The sequence below is a fragment of the Dromiciops gliroides genome, chromosome 3, assembly GCF_019393635.1.
Source record: "Dromiciops gliroides isolate mDroGli1 chromosome 3, mDroGli1.pri, whole genome shotgun sequence".
Taxonomy (NCBI): Eukaryota; Metazoa; Chordata; class Mammalia; order Microbiotheria; family Microbiotheriidae; genus Dromiciops; species Dromiciops gliroides.
The window spans coordinates 562,648,735-562,668,051 of NC_057863.1; positions in this window are offsets into that span (position 1 = coordinate 562,648,735).

The following is a 19,317-nucleotide window of genomic DNA, read 5'->3' on the forward strand; positions in this document are numbered from 1 at the left end:
AAATAGTATTGTGCAATAAGAAATGATGAACAGGCTGATTTCAGAGAAATCTGGAAAGAAGTATATTAACTGAAGCAAAGTGAAATGAACAGAACCAGGAAAATATCATACACAGTATCAGCAACATTGTGTGATGATGAGTTATGAATGATTCACTCTTCTCAGCAATACAATGATACCAGACAAGTACAAAGGACTTATAAAGGAAAATGCTTTCCACATCCAGATAAAGAACTGATTGATAGCATACTTTTTCACTTTGTTCTTTTTCATGGTTTTTCCCTTGTGATCTTTCTTCTTTCACAACTATGACTAATATGGAAATATGTTTTACATGATAGCACGTGTGTAACCTATATCAAATTCCCTACCTTTTTAGGAAGAGGGGAGGGAGAAAATTTTGGAACTCATAATCTTATAAAAATGAATGCTAAAAATTGTCTTGACATGTAATTGGGGAAAAATAAAATATTATTTAAAATTAAAGACCGGAGGTAGCCAAGCACTGTCCCAGTTGGCTGCTGAGTAGGACATTGATTCCTGTTAAAATTCTAGAACAGATTATTAAAGAATTGATTTGTGAATACATACATAGAAAGTAAAATGACAGCGTGAGTTTATTACAAATAAGTCAGGCAACAGTGTTCTCATTTCCTTTTGGGATAACAATATTTGAATGTTACACCAAACGAATACCATAGACATTTTAGATTTAGAATTCATCAAGTCATTTCACGGTACCATTATGGATGAGAGGGAGAGATACAGAGGGGGGTGATGTTTAGGTGAACTTAGAATTGACTAAATGATCAGATCCAAAGACCGTTGATTAATAGACCTGGAAAACCTCCAAGGGAAAGTTTCTAGTGGAATGGCACAAGATTTTGTCCTTGACCCACTTCTGTGGGTCTTTTACTAAAATATTGAATAATAAAATAATTAGAAAACATTTTTGCATACATGTATATGTGTATGTATATGGTTTACAAAGCCCTTTACAAATATTATTTCATTTTATCCTCACAATAGCCCTATGAGGTCAGTGCTATTATTACCCCCATCTTTCAGATGATGAAACTGAGAAACAGAGAGATTAAATGATTTGCCTAGGATTACCTTCTGGTAAGTGAGATTGAATCTGAATTTATGTCTTCCTGATTCAAGTCCAACACTATCCACTGCACTACCTTGCTACCTAAAGGAAAGTATAGATGGTATGATTATATAGCTAATACATGCTTATAAATTTCCAGATAACTTAGAGCTGGGAAGGATAGATCATCTATCAGATGACACCTACACAAGCAGAGGATATAGGGGACATGTCCAGAAAGACATTTCTGTGATTTTGGACTTTTAAAGAATAAAGCTTCAAATGGATCAGCAAAGTGATACTGTAGTAGAAAAATCTACTGTGTCTCTGTCCTCAGGTTGCTTTAATAGTGTAGTTTCTAGAGTGAAGAAAAGTTCTATTTCTCATTAGACCACCTATAGTATTGATATGGTAGGGTGAACTAGGACTAGGATAACCAGTATAGCAAGACTCTAAAGCTGGGATTCTTAACTTTTTTTGTGTTATGGACACTTTAGACAGGTTGGTGACACATAGTCATTTTTATTTCTTTTCTTTTTTTAAAAGAGGTTTACTTTATTTTTTAAAATTTCTGAATATAGAATTTTATTTTCCAAAATCTTTGTAAAAACAAATTTTAACATCATTTTTAAAAAACTTTTTGTTCCAACTTCTCTTCCTCCCTCCATTCTCATTCCCCCCACCCACAAGAACTCAAGCAATTCAAAATAAGTTATACATGAGTAGTCATGGAAAACATTCCCACATTAGCTAAGTTGTGAGAGAAAACAGTTAAAAAACAAAACTTCAGATTAAGGAATTGTCAAAGAAAAAAATTTTTTAAAAAACGTGTTTCCCTCTGTTTTCAGATACCATCAGTTCTTTCTCTGTAGATGGATTGCAATTTTCATAAGTCCTTCAGGGTTATATTGGATCATTGCCTTGCTGAAAATAACCACGTGCTTCCCAGCAGATCATCTTACACTATTGCTATTATTTTGTATACAGTACATTTCACTCTGCTTCAGTTCATGTAGGTCTTTCCAGGTTTTTCTGATGGTATCTTGTTCATCATAACCTGTATATAGTACCTTAAACTTGATAAATAATTTTCTTCATAATAGCCCAGCAAAGTAGGTACCATACATTTTGCCATTATAATCAATCATCATAACTATTTCCCTCCATCCTATTCCCTTCCCATGATATTTACTCTATTTTCTATCTTCTTTTACCCTATTCCTCCTCAAAAGTGTTTTACTTCTGACTGTCCCCTCCCCTGCTTTGCACTCCCTTTTTTCACCCTTCCCTCCTTATCCTCTTTCCTTCCTACTTTCCTGTAGGGTTAAATAGATTACTTCTCCCAATTGGGTGTGAATGTTATTTCCTCCTTGAGCCCAGTATGATGAGATTAAGGTCTTTGAGCTAATTCTGTGTTCTAAATTATTCTTCCTCCCTCCCTCTTCAACCCTCCCTATGAAATCAAGAAGTTCAATGTCATACTTGTGCATTTATGCAGAACATCTTTACCTTCCTCGAAAGTGTTTTGCTTTTTTGATTTGCTCTCTCCCCCAATCTGCCCTTCCCTCTTTCCCCTCTTCTTCCCCCACCTTTTATCTCCTTCCCCTCCCACTTTCCCTCAGGGCAAAAATATATTACTATACCCACTTGAGTATGTATGTTATTCCCTCTTTGAGGATTCACTCACTCCCCCACTGCTTCTCCCTCTTCCCCTCCCCTCCATAAGCTTTTTTTCTTATTTCTTTCATGTGAACTACCTCTCCCCAGACCATCTCTCCATTTTCCCCTCCCCCAGTCTATTTCTCTTATCCCTCAGCCCTATTTTAAAGATGTCATCACAGGTTAGTTAGGTGGTACAGTGGACAAAGCTCCAGCCCTGGACCCAGGAGTCCCCAAGCCCAAATCTGGCCCCAGACATAAGACACCCCACCCAGTTTGCCTCACAAAGAACAAAACATAAATGCTTCACAAATATTATCCCTTCATATTCAGTTCAGACCTTTGTCTTCTGCGAATTCCTTACTGAGAAAGTTCTTATGAGTTTAGTTACAGAAGATGATGGTGTTGTAGCTGATTTGGAGGTTGGGCTTAAGTTCCCCTTGTGCAGCATGTTTGGGGTCTGTGTCAGTGAGATCGGGGGCTTGGATTCTGCTCACAGCCCAGTACAGCCCCCTTTAATTTGGAAAATAATCTCAGCATCTTTTTGTGGGTTTTGGCACTCCAGGGCTCATCTTATTGATGTTTTGGGGATAATTGTATCAGGAACTTCTCTGTGTGTTTAATATCTTTACTCCACCATCTTGGCTCTGCCTCCCCCTTCAGTCCTTTTTCAGAGTAATGCTTTTAAACAATTGAAGAAAATGCTATATTTCAATTGGAAATTAGTGAAAGTAGAGATATAATTCCTTCCCTTTCCAAGTGCATGAACTTTCTGAAATTTGATAGATCCTAGGCTAAGAACCTTTCTCCAAAATGTCTTATGGGAATCAACTAAAATATCTGGGGATACTCAGCCAGAGAAAAGACTTAGAGAAAAAAATGTCTTCAAATGTTTTAAGGGTTGTAAGGTAAAAAATGGATTAGATCCCCCCCCCCCTTTTTTGTCTCATAGGGTACAAGTAGAACTAATGGGTGAAAGTTTCAGGCAACGTATTTTTGGCTCAACGTAATGGAGAAATTCTTAGTTGTTAAAAAATTGAATAATTACATCTGGAGGCAATAACACAAATTTACATAATTCATTAATGTAGGGGGATGTTCAGAAGAATTGTTGATTAAATGGAGTTTCCCCCAATGAACTCCAAATCACTAGAAATGGTTTTTGGTTTTCTTTTGGACATATCCATTTCTATGTGAAGCTGCAGAATTGCACAGCTGTCATTGAATTTTATGAGTTTTGCTAGTTCCTCCCATATGTCTCAGATACACATTTCTGGCAGATATCATATCTCCTTGTTGTCATCATTTTGTTTGACTACAGCTACAACTATACCAATGAACAGAAAATAACTGATGACTGACTGCATCTGGTCATTACTTCCTGGAGTCAGTTATAGGTTTCTGCAAAGCTGCCAGTATCCAAGGGTTTCATGGTACCCAATATGCTGCTGCCTCTTTTTTCAGAAGGTCTAGATTCCATATCTATGGGGCAGGGGACCTGGGAGATGGGGAAAGTACCCACTTACTTGCATGGCTCTGATGGATGGTACAGAACTTCTTCACATTTTCCTTTCATCTTTACTTTTTCTTCTATGTCACATCCTTGCAACCAGCTTCTCACCAGTCTGATACTGACTTCAATTCAATTTTTGACACTGACTTCAATTCAGAGAATCTTGGAATCCTAGGGTTAGAAGGGGACCTTAGAATTCATCAAGTTCAACCCATACCTGAACAACAACCCCTTCAACAACATCCCCAGTGAGTGGCCATTTAGCCGTGGTTTGAAGACTTGCAGTGAGAAGAAATCCACTAACTTCTAGGTAACCCATTCCATTTTTAGACCGTTCTAACTGTTAGGCAGCTTTTCTTTATATCAAACTTAAATTTGTCTCATTGCAACTTCTACTTATTGCTCCTAGCTCTATCTGCTGGGACCAAACATAATAAATCTTATCCAGAGGCGTGCTGGTTCTGACTCATGCTAGTGCACAAGAGACAGTTAAAATTTTCAGTGTGAGCATTTGTACCTTGGAAATCAGCAATCACTATAAATAAGGACTGGATTTATTCTTATTATTTATTGTTTAGACTTAAGAAAATGATGGAGAAAATGTTAATAATGCAGATTAAACTAAAAAAAAAATTGTACTTCCCCACCCCCACCCCAAGATCCAATTGTTAAATATTTACCAGGACATGTTCATATACTTGAGGACAGCTACCATTTCTCTCCTGAGTCTTCTCTTCTTGGGCAACATCCCAAGTCTCTTCAACCTGAACTCATAATAGTAACTCAAAGTTCTTCACTATTCTGCTTTGTTTTCTTTGGATGCTTTCTGACTTGGTGATTTTTCCCAAGGTGTGACTTCAAAAATGAACAAAATACTTCAGATATGGTTTGACTATGGCAAATTACAGTAGGATTCTATTTCTATCTGCATCTCTGCCTCCCTCTCTCCCTGCCTTTCTCTCCTCTTCCCCAACTTTCTCTTCTCTCTTTTTCTCCACCTCTATCTCTGACTCTTTTCCTTTTTGTCTCTCTCTGCCCCCCAACCCCATGCCCCTTAAGATAGTTTTCTTGTCATCTATCAAAATTTTCATTCAGAATGAGGTTGTCCTCCAAACTCCTAGATCTTTTTTTTTTTTTAAAGAAGACGTACAATCTAGCTATGCCTTGTATTGTGAAGGTGATTTTTAAAAAATTCAAGTGTAAGACTTTACCTCATTTATCTCTACTAAATTCCTTCTTATTAGATTTGCTCCAATGTCCTAGACTTGAATCTTGACTCTATTACCTGTTAGCTATCCGTTAGAGCTTTGTGGTATCTGTAAATCTAATAAAGCATAACATCTTTATTTCTTATGACATCTCTATATTTATCCAAGCCACTGATAAAAACATATACCAATGTGAAGGCACTCTACCAGGGACTGAATTGCAACTCAACATTGAATTGGTTATGCCTATTCTTTGGACTTAGTCCTTTAATTAGTTCACTTAATTGCACCATCATGTATACAAGTGAACAAGCATTTATAAAACACCTACTATGTTCCAGGCACTAGGCTAAGTGGTAGGGATATAAAGAAAGGCAAAAGCAGTCCCTGCCCTCAAGGAGCTTACAATCTAGCCTACATTTCTCAGTATTTTCCATCTTCTCAGATAATTTTGCTTCCTCGTTTCCTTCAGGAATTTATTCAGTTATATTTAGGAACTCTTCATGCTCTCTGAAAAGTAAGACTGTAGAAAGTCTTTCCTCAAGCCCTTTCACCTTCACTTCAAGTAAGGTAACCTGTTTACTCAGAGCACACACATCATTGATAGATGCCTGTGTAGAAGATGATCATTACAAAAACTGCTTGTCAGTAAATGGCTTCTTCCTCCTACATTTCTCCTGACTCTCCTGACATAGGAGCTTTATGATCTAGAGCTAGAAGTGATAATAGCAATAATACTGTCTAACTTTTATTATTTTATACACAAGGAAACTGAGGATCAGAAAGGGGACTGACTTGCCCAAGGCCATACAACCAGAGCCTAAAACCAGCGTTTCCCCCTTTCCCTATTACTTGTGACTCCCCTTAAAAGTCTTCATAAGAACTACTGACTTTCCTCACAGTGTGTTATTTTGCTATGCCCCTTTTTAGGATTATTAATTTGTCTGAGATCCTAGGGTCTTGGAATTCCTGAGATGTCTCTTTAAAGTCAATCTGGGCATAACCTATTTTTTCCTCACTAGGCTCTGTTAAGTTACTCAGATATGAGTAATTATCATTTTATTAATGGCTCCCACCAAGCTTTGCTTTGACTACAGCCAAGTGGAGCAGTGGATAGAGTGCAGGATTGAGAATAATGAAGATCTGAATTAAAATCCAGCCTTAGCCATTTACTTAGCTGTGTGACCCTGGGCAAATCATTAAACCTCTCTTAGCCTCTGTTTCTTTGTCTGTAAAATTGGGCTAATAAGAAAGCCTCCCTTACTCAGTTTTTGTGAGTTTCATCATAACCTACTTAAAATGCCACATAAATGCTAGCTTCTCCTCCTCCTTCTCCTCTTCCTCCCTAGGTCATTCCTGGATATAATCAGCAACTCACAGCAGACTGCCCGATCCAAATAATTGAAAATCTTTCCTTCACTGCTTGAATTCTACTTGCATGTAAAAAAAAAAGACCAAGTCCCTAGTAAAGGATGAGGGTCCTGTCTTCTTCCCCAGTTTTATCTCTTTGATCTTCAGACAAAAGCACAGTGCGGAAGTGACACTGAATTTTGAATCAAAGGTTCATGACTGAAAATCCTGAATTTGCTACTTATTCTCTGTGTGACCTTGGGCAAATTACTTAACCCCAGTTTCCTCATTAGCTGACATTTGTAGAGCTGTTTAAATTTTTTAAAACGCCTTACATAATTTATCCCCTTTATTAAGCCACACAAGAACCTTGTGAGGTATATGCCACAGATACTATTATCAGCATTTTATAGATAAAGAAACTGAGGAGGTTGGGCTAGTTGGTCTTTAAGATCCTTTCCTGGTTCCATTCATAAATAATTTCTTGAGGCTAAGCTTTTGTTGTTCAGTCATTTTAGTTGTCTTCTAGTCTTCATGACCCCATTAGGAAGGGAATGGAAGGGAACGGAAGGGAACGGAAAGGAACAGAAGGAGAGATCTTCCTAAAAATTAAAATTTTGTCAAATACACTGGCATGGTTCACTATTTCCTTCTTCAGCTTATTTTACAGAAGAGGAAACTGAGGCAAACAGTTATGTGACTTGCCCAGGGTCACACAAGTAGTAAGCATATGAGGCTAGATTTGAACTCAGGAAAATGAGTCTTCCTGATTCCATGCCCAGTGCTCTATCTTTTGCACCACCTCGTTGCCTGAAGCTGTCTAGTTAGCTTATTTTAGGGCTAGCTGCTTCCTGAAGTCACCGCTTTTAGGCCCACTTAAGTCAATACTCTGTCTCTTCTTCATATAGAAATAGACTGGTAAGAACCCTACTTTTCTGGGAAGTTAAGGATAGGCCACACCTCTCTTGTTCCAGAGCTGAAGTAGAAATGAATTGTCCCAGACCAAGAAGAACACTGCTGGGGATGTGTTGAAGTGTGTGAAAAATACTAAGGGAAGTAAAAGGACATTTATTTACTTATCTACCTGTAGCTCTTACTTCATTGGATCTCCTAGTAAGTAAATGTCCTTTCCCAATGCAGGTGACAACCTACCATTTATAGTCATAGAGCATTGCGTAGGCCCTGAGAAGTTAAATAACTCACTCCAGATAACAGAACCATTATTTAGCTGAGGTAAGAATTAAATCCAGGTCTTTCTGCAACAGTGACCAGCTTTTTATTCACTATATCATGCTGTCTTTGATTGATTATTATATTTATTAACAAACTTATTATCACAATTCTCATAAACCAAATGTCAACACCAGGCACTTCAACAACTGACTCCTTTTGTCTTCTCCTAAGAAAATAGCTTCTATAACAGGAAGGTAGTGGAATTTCTTTCTGGGGTGGCATAATAAGGAGTTTAGACTTAGTTCTGGATAAATGCCTCTAATATTGCACTGGAGACTCTTTTAATACTCAGCTCTGTCCTCTTTCGTAGTCTCCTTCAGGAGGAATAATTGACCTCATTGCCAGTATTCATGTAAATCCACTGAGGGATGGGCTAGTTTTGTTTTTGCTTCTTGGCAAGGAACCTCTTGATTCCCCAAAGCTTGTGAGATATGGCAAAGAAGCCATTGAATTACACATATCACATTGACTGGGGGGTGGGTGGGGGTGGGGATGAGGAGAAAATTGATAAAAAAGGTTTTTAACCCTATATTCAGATATTCATGGTTTAGACCAGCATTTTCAAAGTATAGTCTGTATATTTCAAGGTCCTAAGATCCTTTCAGAGAATCTGTGAAGTCAAAGATATTTTCATAATAATACTAAGAAAGTATTTGCCTTATTAAAACACTCCCATTTTCAACTATATTATTCATGTGAGACCTTATTTTCTTCACATACTTCAATGAAAATGATATAATACAACAGATTGAATGCAGAAGCAAATATGAGAATCCAGATGTCTCCCATTATCCCAGGCAAAAATGTGTAAAGCAATGCCACACTTCCCACTACATTATTTCTTGTTTTGGAAAATACAGTCATTTTTCATAAAAATATGTCATTTATGTCAGCATATAATAGGTTTATCTTTATTATTCTGAAATGAAATAATAAATGTTTTTAAGACCTACCCATTTTAATATCTAATATGTTAAATATTGATAGGCATAACTCATTTTAAACAAAACTCTTTGGGGTTCAAAAAAATTTTTTTTGAGGCAATTGGGGTTAAGTGACTTGCCCACGGGGTCCAAAAATTTTAAGAGTGTGACTGGGTAGATCATGATAGCAGAAAGTTTGAGAAATACTGGTTTAGACAATTTGTTAGGTGACACAACAGAACCAGCTGGATCATGGCAGAGACAATGCTAGACTCATGGAAGGAGCTCAATGGCTGAGATCAAGTCTGCATTTTTTATTAGATGATGATGATGGAACCATCCTATTGTAAGGCAGGTAAATGTTGTCTTAGGGCCAATAGTGAGGTCTGCAAGGTTTTGAGGTGTTATAACAGCTGTTGAAATGTTACAACCAGGACTATACATATTGACTTGTTCCTGATAAGACTTCTCTCTGCCATGCTTGATATAAATTTAATATTTTCTCTCCTTTTCCTGGGAGCTAAGCACATGATGCTAGCAAAGAGCTGGCCTCTAAGTAGCATCAAATTTCCCAGTGAAATGTAGATTTCCTGTTAAAAGGGAAATTTTGATGATGAGAGAAAGAATTCCAGCTGGTCTCATTAGGGGTGATGAAATTAGGCCAATCTAAGCATTCTGACTTGGAGTTCACAGCACTTATGTTTGACTGTCAATTGAATAAATCTCTCTTCTTCCTTCACATCCTTTCCTGTGAGATGGCATCCCAGCTTTGTTGGTCTCCTGGGTACCACCTGCTTTATTTCAGAGAGCTGTCTTGGTTGGATGGCCAGTGACAGGTGGCCTTATATAGGCTGGTTCACTTTCACTAGTCACAGTCCCTGGAACGTGACCTTGAATAGTGTGCTGGAATGGAGTCAACCTTGAAAGTCAGCTTGAAAGAGGCCATTGTGAAACAAATAAAAGGAAACATTGCTTCCCATGGTAGACAGTCGACATATGGAACTCATTATGCTAAGAAGCAGTACTTACTTTGATGGTTCCAGGATCTGTGATTTCCCCAGTGTGGGTGCTCTCTATAATATTATAGATCACAAATTCTCTATGTCTTCATAGAGAATCTTCAAGGACATGTAACTGAAAAAAAAAGTAATTATAGGATGATTCACTTGGACATTTTGTGAGTTGTTCTACTCTTGGTGAGGCTGGTTTTCAGACAATAAATGTAAAGGTTATTCCTGGGGCCATTCTTAAAGTCGTTCCATCTTGGCGAGACCTCTCAAAGTCTGGGCTTCACTGACATAGCCTTTAAGATCCCAGTATCACTTCTACACTATAAGGAGAAACCAGAGAAGAATTTTTATTGGAGGCTAAGAATAGGTAAAAAGAGGTCATCTGTTGGACTGGATAGAAGGTTGGTCATGTAGTCAGCAGAGTATGGATTCAAATTTTGCCTCTGACACATACTGGCTGAGTCGGCATGGGAAAGTCATTTAAACTCTCAGTGTCCTGGATAATTCTTTCAGACAATAAGCTATAGATCAGCTCTTGATCTACATGAGGGGAGGAAGTTTCTATCTCTGTAGTCTCCAAAACCAGTGAAATCTGTGGTCAGGAGAAAAAACAAAATGAAACAAGAGAAGTGATATCAGTTCAGGATGTCAAGAACCCCATGACAAGGGTACGTAAATGGACAATGGTAGATTTAAAAAAAGGAAGTTTGTAATGGACCTTGAATTTTGCAGTTGATATCAGAGGACCACAGAGCCTTCGCTAGTATATTCTGTGGCACCAGCATGGGAGGACAGAATCCTAGGGACATCTGGTTTTCTCCAGAGCAGTGGTGATCAGGATTTTTTTTTTTTTTATCAATAAACAAACAAGCAGGACATTGTCTGCAACAGAAAATGGATAATGGGCCTGAACCAAGTGGGAGTTTTTCTGTTCTTGTGTCATAATCATAATAACTCATGTTGATATATAGGATTATAAAGGACCTTTTTGGTAATAGTGATCCTTTGGTGTATCATGATGGTATATGAAAGTCTCCTGGCACTCTGTTAATAAGTCATAGGATGACAGGAGTTAGACTTAGAAGAAGCCTTAATGATTATATAGTTTAACCCTGTCATCTTATATATGAGGAAACCTACATATCCAGAAAATGTAAGTGACTTCCTAACAATAAGAACTCTCCAAAAGAGGAATAGATTACTTCTGGAAGTAGGGGGTTTCCTTTCAGGCAAGGGCATAATGACTCTATTTGTTGATGCCTTGTATCTTTTTCAGCCACAGATTGAACTAAGATGGTTACCAAGAGTCCCTTCCAATACAGGGTGTGCTGATAAATGTTTAACAGCCAGCTCACCCTTCTCCTAGAGTTCCAACACTTTAACATTTAATCTGTATTATTAACATTTTTTCTATCACCTTGAGTCCCAACAATCAACAAAGCAAATCAAGCCATGATTTGTATCATTTTCCAAGTTGCTAATGCTCATATGAAAAATTTAACGATTGGCTCTCTCAAGCTGATGTGGGCTAGTTCCAACACATCTCTTCTTCCAGCTCAGATTCTGTGATTCTTTGACCTTTCCCAGGTCTCCTAAGGAGTAAACATCAGAGCTGGGATTCAAATCCTGGGTCTCTGACACCCCAAATCCACAACTCTTTCCAGTACATCTGCTGCTGCTCTGTGTCAAACATATGTTCCATGTTAAAATATTCTCAGCTTGATTCTAACAGGTTGCTACACTTTTACAATTAAATGTTTAAAAACTAAATGAATATACATATCTCATCCTGCTTCTTTGAAGGTCGTGCTGAGTCTCTGAGCTCAGTTCTTGAGAGGTATCTGGGATCTAATTTTGTTCGTGAACTTTTCTAATGAAACCCAGGACCTGGAATATATCCAGATATATTAAGTCTACAACCTAGACTTTGTCTCTCCTTTCCCCCCTTTCTTTCCTTGCTTTTCATTAACATGTGGAATCAATTAGGGATGTGAAAAATGCACATAGTTCCCAGGTTGCCTTTGGATTAAAAAAAAAAAGGTCATAGTTGGTCCTTGGGAAGTCTTTCTAGGGGCATGGGTGAATTCATAGGAACATAGAATACTGGAGGTAGATGGAGTTGTCTTGCTGGGCCGACCCTCTCATTTTATAAATGAAGAAACTGAGTCCCAGAGAAGGGAAATGCTTGATGGGGGTCACAGAGCTGTTCAGTGGTGGAGCCAGGAATAGAGATGAGCCCAGGTCTTTTGACTCCCAGTAACTACTCCTGTTATTGTGCCATTATTTCATTTGATTCTCACAATGTCCTTGGAAAAGGGTAGGACAAGTATAATTTCTCTTTAAGGAGGTCTGTATAGTCCAAGTGCCAGTCTATCTCAAGGCAGAGAACAATAGCTCTCAGTCCAGCTCTCTATCCCCTGGATCACCTACTTATTACTGAATGCTGGCTTCTAGGAATGAAAATTCACAAAATCCCAGACTGGGAAGAGACTTTAAAGGCCAATCGACTTTAACCTGTAATGAAAAATAAGCCCCTCTCTAATATATCTGGTAAGTGGTCATCTATCCTTTGCCAGAAGACTACCAGGGAGAAAGAACCATCTGCCTCTTGAGGCAGGCAGTCCATTTTGCTTCTGGCTAGCTCTAATAGGAAGTTATTGTAACATTGAGCCTAAACCTGCTTCTTTGTATCTTCCATTCTTCTCCCTTCTGGGGCCAAGGAGAACAAGTATAGCGTCTCTTCCATATCCTAAGGTATTCTCTTCTCCAGAATGAATATCCACAGATCTTTCAAATGAACTTTGTGGGGAATGACTGGGAGGTAATTTACATTCCAGAACATTGAAAATTATTACCAGGGTAAGAAAGCTTGAAGGCACTCATTAACTAATGGTTACTTCACTGAGTGGTTGGTTTGCTCTTCTTGCGGTCACCTTTCTAGACTTGAAAGGTTAACTTGTCTCAGAATGAAGTATCTCAAACAAGGGGCAGCAGTCACCTGTACAAGAGTATTCAAGGATTTGGCCTGAATTCAGAGAGACTCACCTGGAGAAAATCATGACCTATTCCTTCAGCAGCAGAAGATGGAAGTGGAGATGTGGGTAAGGGCAGTGAAGACTTTGTTGGGCCGTGAAGGGAATAGATGTATATCTATTATAGGATTGTTTTTTAACTTAAGCATCAGAGGCTGCTCATTACATCTAGGATCAGATATACATTTGCTATGGTGTTTAAAATGTCACAATCTGATTCCTTCCTCCTTCCCAATCTTATATGTTGTTCTCCTCCACATATTCTATGGCTCAAGCATACTGGCTCATTTGCTCTTGTGCATATACAATGCTCAATCTCCTGCCTCCTTGTCTTTGCACTGGCTCTCCCCCATGCCTGGAATGCTTTCCTTATTCACCTGAATTTTTAAAAATTGTCATTTCTTTTAAGAGTCAGCTCAAGTACTGACTCTTTCCTCTATGAAATCTCTCCTGATCCTCCCAAAAGCTAGTTTTTTTTTTTTGAGGTTTCCCTGTGTCTGCTTTTTTGTGTTGTGTGTATGTGCATGAGTGTGTGTGTGTTGTCTCCCTATTAAAGCATAAGCCTTCAGAAAGGGAAGGGCTTTTTCACTTCCTTAACACAGTACCCAGCACATAGAAGGCACTTAATAAATGCTTGTTGATAGGTTTATAAGACTTTTATGCAAAGAAAACTAGGCTTTAGTTTCAATGTGGACAGTAAGTGGCTATGTGACTTTAGGTGAGTCACATGATGTCCAAACACTCCCAGTTTCCTCTTCTGTACTTATTGCAATATACTTGTAACAAAAAATTGAACAGAGTATGCTCACAACCTCCCTTCCTACTTCTGGCTAACCATGCATACCAATTCAGTGCTTAGGAGAAGATGGAGCAATCTCCCTGTTGGCCACAGAGCAGGATGCAGTACCCACTTAGTGCACCTTTAGAAAGGAGTGACTTCACTGTTGCGCTCTTTTTTGGATCTTTCACAGGGTAGCATGTAACTCTGAGACTTCCTGTGAGGGGCAGGGAAAGGGGCATCCTTTGTCACCCTGCCAATATGTTAGGGCTCCCTCAAGGGGAGGGAAAGTGGGCTCAGCTAATTTAGTTTGAATCTGGGTTTTTGGTGAACTCTTCTGCTTTGTTTCTTTGCCTGAACCTAAGGGACTGAAAAAAAAAAACACCCTCCAGATGGACATGTCTAGGCTAGGAAGTGATCTTTTCACCTTGTTAAGGTTGTGAGGCTGTCCTGTAGTGTGTGTGGCGGTGCTGAGTGTAGCTCAAGAGATGCAGAATAGACATCTCTAGCCTCTTTCCTCCCCACCTTTCTCTAAGAGAGACTTTAATTCCTGCCAGGAGGGGAAACAGGAGGTTGGGGCTGGATGTCTTGGTCATGCTATTCTCTTAAGACAAAGGGGTACTGGGCTAGAATTATATCAATCTATTCCCTTAAAGTAGTCTACGGTATGTGATTTTCATGTTCAAGCTAATTTATGATTACTGTTTCATGAATAGGAGGAAAAGGAGGATCCCAGACTTTATACCCAAGTTTGACTCCCCACCAAATACCAGTTCCATAATGAACACATGTACAACAAATGCAATCCCCCCATTTACCCAAATCACAGCAAAGAGAAATGAGAGAAAGTATACGCAGGAGAATATATGCCACATAAAACAGGGTGAAGAAGCATTCCCATTGGTAGTGAGGCAACTCTGTACAACCCAAAGAGAAAATCCCCGATCTCAAACCAGAGGAAGTTCTCTGAAGTCTCTAGTATAAAAGGCTGGAGACAGGGATATGATGGAGATAAATAACTCCTCTCGAGTCAGCTTTTTCTCAGTCTTTTCCTTTAGCAACCTGAAGTGGGGTTGGTACCATCCATCTTCTCTCTTGCAGCTGGAAACCAGAGTGCCTGAAGTGACTGAAGAACCCAAAGAGCTCTCTTTTCTCCTGCTCTCACCAACTCTGACTAGGTCTTCATGCAGGTGGATGGCATTGATCTTCACTGATAAGGATCAAGTCCCATACCAATGGGGTTTGAGACTGGGGTTACATGAGTGTAACCAGCTGTCAGTGCCAGCTGAACACTGAGCATCTCTGGACCTTACATTCATCTTCATGCTAAAATCTGCTTCTGACTTTGTGTTCCACTGAACTGCTTTGGGCCCCTTGGCTTCTGTATATTTTATATTCCCTTTCTCTGCTTTATACTTCCATTTTTGACAATAATAATAAAATCAATGTTACCATTCCTGGGAAGGACATGTTAATCAATTACTCTATGATTACATTCACCATGCCTGTGACTTCCCTGACCTTAGAGGCTAAAGAAAGACCTCAGAGAACATTTGATTCAATACACTAATTTCTTTAGACATGGAAACTGAGGCCAAAGAAGGGTTAAATAATGGCAAAAGGTCAGAGAGATTCTAAGCAGTTGATTCTAGGTCCTCTGACAACTTCAAAAAAGAAATGTTTTAGATGTCAATAAATGCCTCTGAAAGAAATGAAGGAAAACATTTTCTCTGTTAAAATCCTTTCTGTCTTCCAGTTCAGATGCCATTATTCCACACAGCTTTCCCTGATTGCCCCAGCTGGAAATGTTTTTTCTGTCTTCAAATTTTCACATAACACTTTGTCTGGATCTTTCTGTTATCCTTATCTCCTAGTTCCAGACTTACTTGTGTTCATGTTGGATTCTGCTAATTGGACTTTATGTTTTTTGAGGCAAGAACCATGTTGTCGTTTCATTCCAGTATTACTAGTTCCTAGCATAACAGCATGAACATAGTAGTCACTTAATAAAGGTTTGTTGAACTTGAATTGAAGAGATTTTAAAAAAACTAAGTAAAGATCATTCAGTTTGGCCAAAGGAGGTCACTGTTGACTAGTTTTAGTGAAGTAGCAAGCAAGGAAGAAAGCTGAGACCCAGGAGGCTAGAGAAATGACTCAAAAAAGTGAACCTCACATAAGGGACTTCTGCATCTCTTAGTAAAAAAAAAAAGATTTTGTTGCTATAAGGCATTAGGTTTAAGTTTTGCAGATAAATGGCATCTTAGTGGAAACCTGGGCCACAAACTGGTTCTTTCACACCTCTGGTCTGCTCAAACAAGATTCCTGTTAGCAGGAAACAGGATTTAGAATCCTGGTACCTAACAAATGACCTGTCATAAAGAGATACTTGCTGTCCCTGTGGGGAGGAGGCAGGGGAATTCTAATAGGGATTTCCCATGCCACCTCCTTGATTGATTGCAAGCTGCAAATTAAAACAGTGGTGAAAAGAGGTCTACAAGACAGTTGGATCAGGTGTTTTTTTCTTCTGATGACACTGGATGATAAAAGGTATTTTGCCAAGTGCCTGGATCTTTCTCAAAAAAATAATCCTTCTTAATTTTACCAACCCTTTATCACATTTCTCTGCATAATTGAGGGCATAGTCTGACACCATCAATCTCTACTCTGTTAGAGAATTCTGACTTTTACCAAGCATCTGAGAGGTGCTGACAACCAGAAATGAGAGGATTGGTGCCGGGGAGGGGAGGGGAGGGGAGGGGAGAGAGAGAGAAAGAGAGAGAGAGAGAGGAGAACAATTGCTTGATTGTTAAATTCTATGTCACATAGGAGGAAAAAGATGTTAGGATAAATTTGGTACTTACTCATAGGCTATTCACTTTTCTTTTAGACTTTCCAAGACTCCAAGGATGAGCCTATTCCTTGCTCCTAGAATAGTAGAAGGAGTCATGAACTTGTAACTAGGAAATCTGAGTAAACATCCCAACTCTGTTGCTTATAACCTATGTGTACCTTGGCTGATTGCTTGCCTCTTCATAGACTCATTTTCCTTTCCTGTAAGATGAAACGGCACGGGCAGCTAGGTGGCACAGTGGATAAAGCACTGGCCTTGAATTCAGGAGAACCTGAGTTCAAATCTAGCCTCAGACACTTGACGCTTACTAGCTGTGTGACCCTGGGCAAGTCACTTAACCCACATTGCCCCACCAAAAAAAAAAATATGAAAGGGCAGGACTACACAATCTATAAAGCATCTTCTAGTTTTTTTTGCTTGTTTTGTTTGTTATTTATTTAGAATTTTCCCCAAGTCACATGTAAAAAATAGTTCTTTTCACATTGATTTTTTATAACTTTGTGTTCCAAATTTTCTTCCTCCATCCTCACCCTAAGAAATCAAGCAATTCAATAGAAGTTATACATATGCAGTCATGCAAAACATCTCCACATTAGTAAGGTTGAGAAAGAAAACAGACAAAATATCTTTAGAAAGAGGAATTAACAAAATAAATTATGCTTCAATCTGTATTCAGATACCATCAGTTCTTTCTCTGTAGATGGATTGCATTTTTCATAAGTCCTTCTGATAGCATCCTGCTTGTAACGATTGGAATGACGCCACCTGCTGGATACTTACTGTAGAAGAGTTCTGCCCATGAAGGGAAGGTCTTTGAGGGCAAGACCAGGAGTCAGGAAGTGACGCGGGCTAGTGGGAGGAGGAAGGAAGAGACTGGCGCTCAGTCTCGCTCTCTTTCCTGAGGACGCTGGCGGAGAAGGGAGCTAGAAATGTGCTCTCCCTTTAATAGATAGGAATCTAGGCCTTTCTCTCTCTCTTTACCAAATTCTTATTCTCCTTAATAAATACTTAAAAACCTAACTCTTGCTAAAGCTTATAATTTATTGGCGACCACTCATTAGATATTTTAGACAGACTAGCTAGAATTTTAGCCCTTAACATGCTCATCATTTCTTTCACAGTTACTATTGCTAACTGTATTGCCCTCCATTCTTTTTTCTCTCCTTGATATTTACTGTATTTTCTATCTTCTTGAATTCACCCTATCCCTCCTCAAAAGTGTTTTGCTTTTTAATTCCCCCTCCTCCAATATGCCCTCCCTTCCTTCACCTCTCTCTCCCACTCCTCATCCCCTTCCCTTCTCACTTTCCCTCAGGGCACAATCTATTACTATACACACTTGAGTATGTACGGTATTCCCTCTTTGAACCAATTCTGATGAGACTAAGGCTCACTCCCTCCCCCACTCCTTCCCCATCTTCCCCTCCACTCCATAAGCTTTTTCTTGTTTATTTTTATGTGAGCTACTTTACCACCTTCCACCTCTCCCTTTCACTTTTTTCAGTGCATTCCTCTTACCTCTTAACTTTATTTTAAAGATGTCATCATAGGCCAGAGAGGTGATGCTGGAGACACAGCCCCAGCCCTGGACCCATGAGGCCCCAAGCCCACATCTGGCCCAAGACATAAGCCACCCCATGCTGCCTGCCCCCACAAAAGATAAAAAAAAATGCTTTACAGATATCATCCATTCATATTTAATTCACACCTGTGCCCTCTAAGGATATTCTTTTATGCTACCCCAAATACTGAGAAAGTTCTTATAAATGAGAAGTATCATCTTCCCATTAAGAAATGTAAACAGTTTAACCTTTTAATATCCCTCATGATTTCTTTTTCCTATTTACCTTTTTATGCTTCTATAGGGTCTTGTATTTTAAAGTCAAATTTTCTATTCAGTTCAGGTCTTTTCATCACAAATACCCCAAAATCCTCTTTTTCATTGAAGTCCCATTTTTCCCCCTGAAAGATTATACTGAGTTTTGCTGGATAGGTGATTCTTGGTTGTAATCTCGGTTCCTTTGCCCTCTGGGATATCATATTCCATGCCCTCCAATCCTTTAAAGTAGAAGCTGCTGGATCTTGGGTTATCCTGACTGTGGTTACACAGTACTTGAATTGTTTATTTTTAACTGCTTGCAACATTTTCTCCTTGACCTGGGATTTCTGGAATTTGGCTATAATATTCCTGGAAGTTTTCATTTTGGGATCTCTTTCAGGAGGTGATAGATGGATTCTTTCAATTTCTATTTTATATTCTGCTTCTAGAATATCAGGGCAAATTTCCCTGACAATTTCTTGGAAGATGATATCTAAGCTTTTTTTTTTGGTCATGATTTTCAGGTAGTTCAATGATTTTCAAATTATCTCTCCTGGATCTATTTTCTAGTTCAGCTGTTTTTCCAAGGAGATATTTCACATTGCCCTCTACTTTTTATTCATTGGATTTGCTTTATTATGTTTTGATTTCTCATAAAGTCATTAACTTCTATTTGCTCTATCCTAATTCTTAAGCAATGATTTTCTTCAGAGAGCTTTTGTACCTCCTTTTCCATTTGGCCAATTTGGCTTTGTGAGCTGTTGACTTTTTTTTTTTTCATGACCTTCCTGCATCACTCTCACTTCTCTTTCCATTTTTCCCTTTCCCTCTACCTCTCATACTTTGTC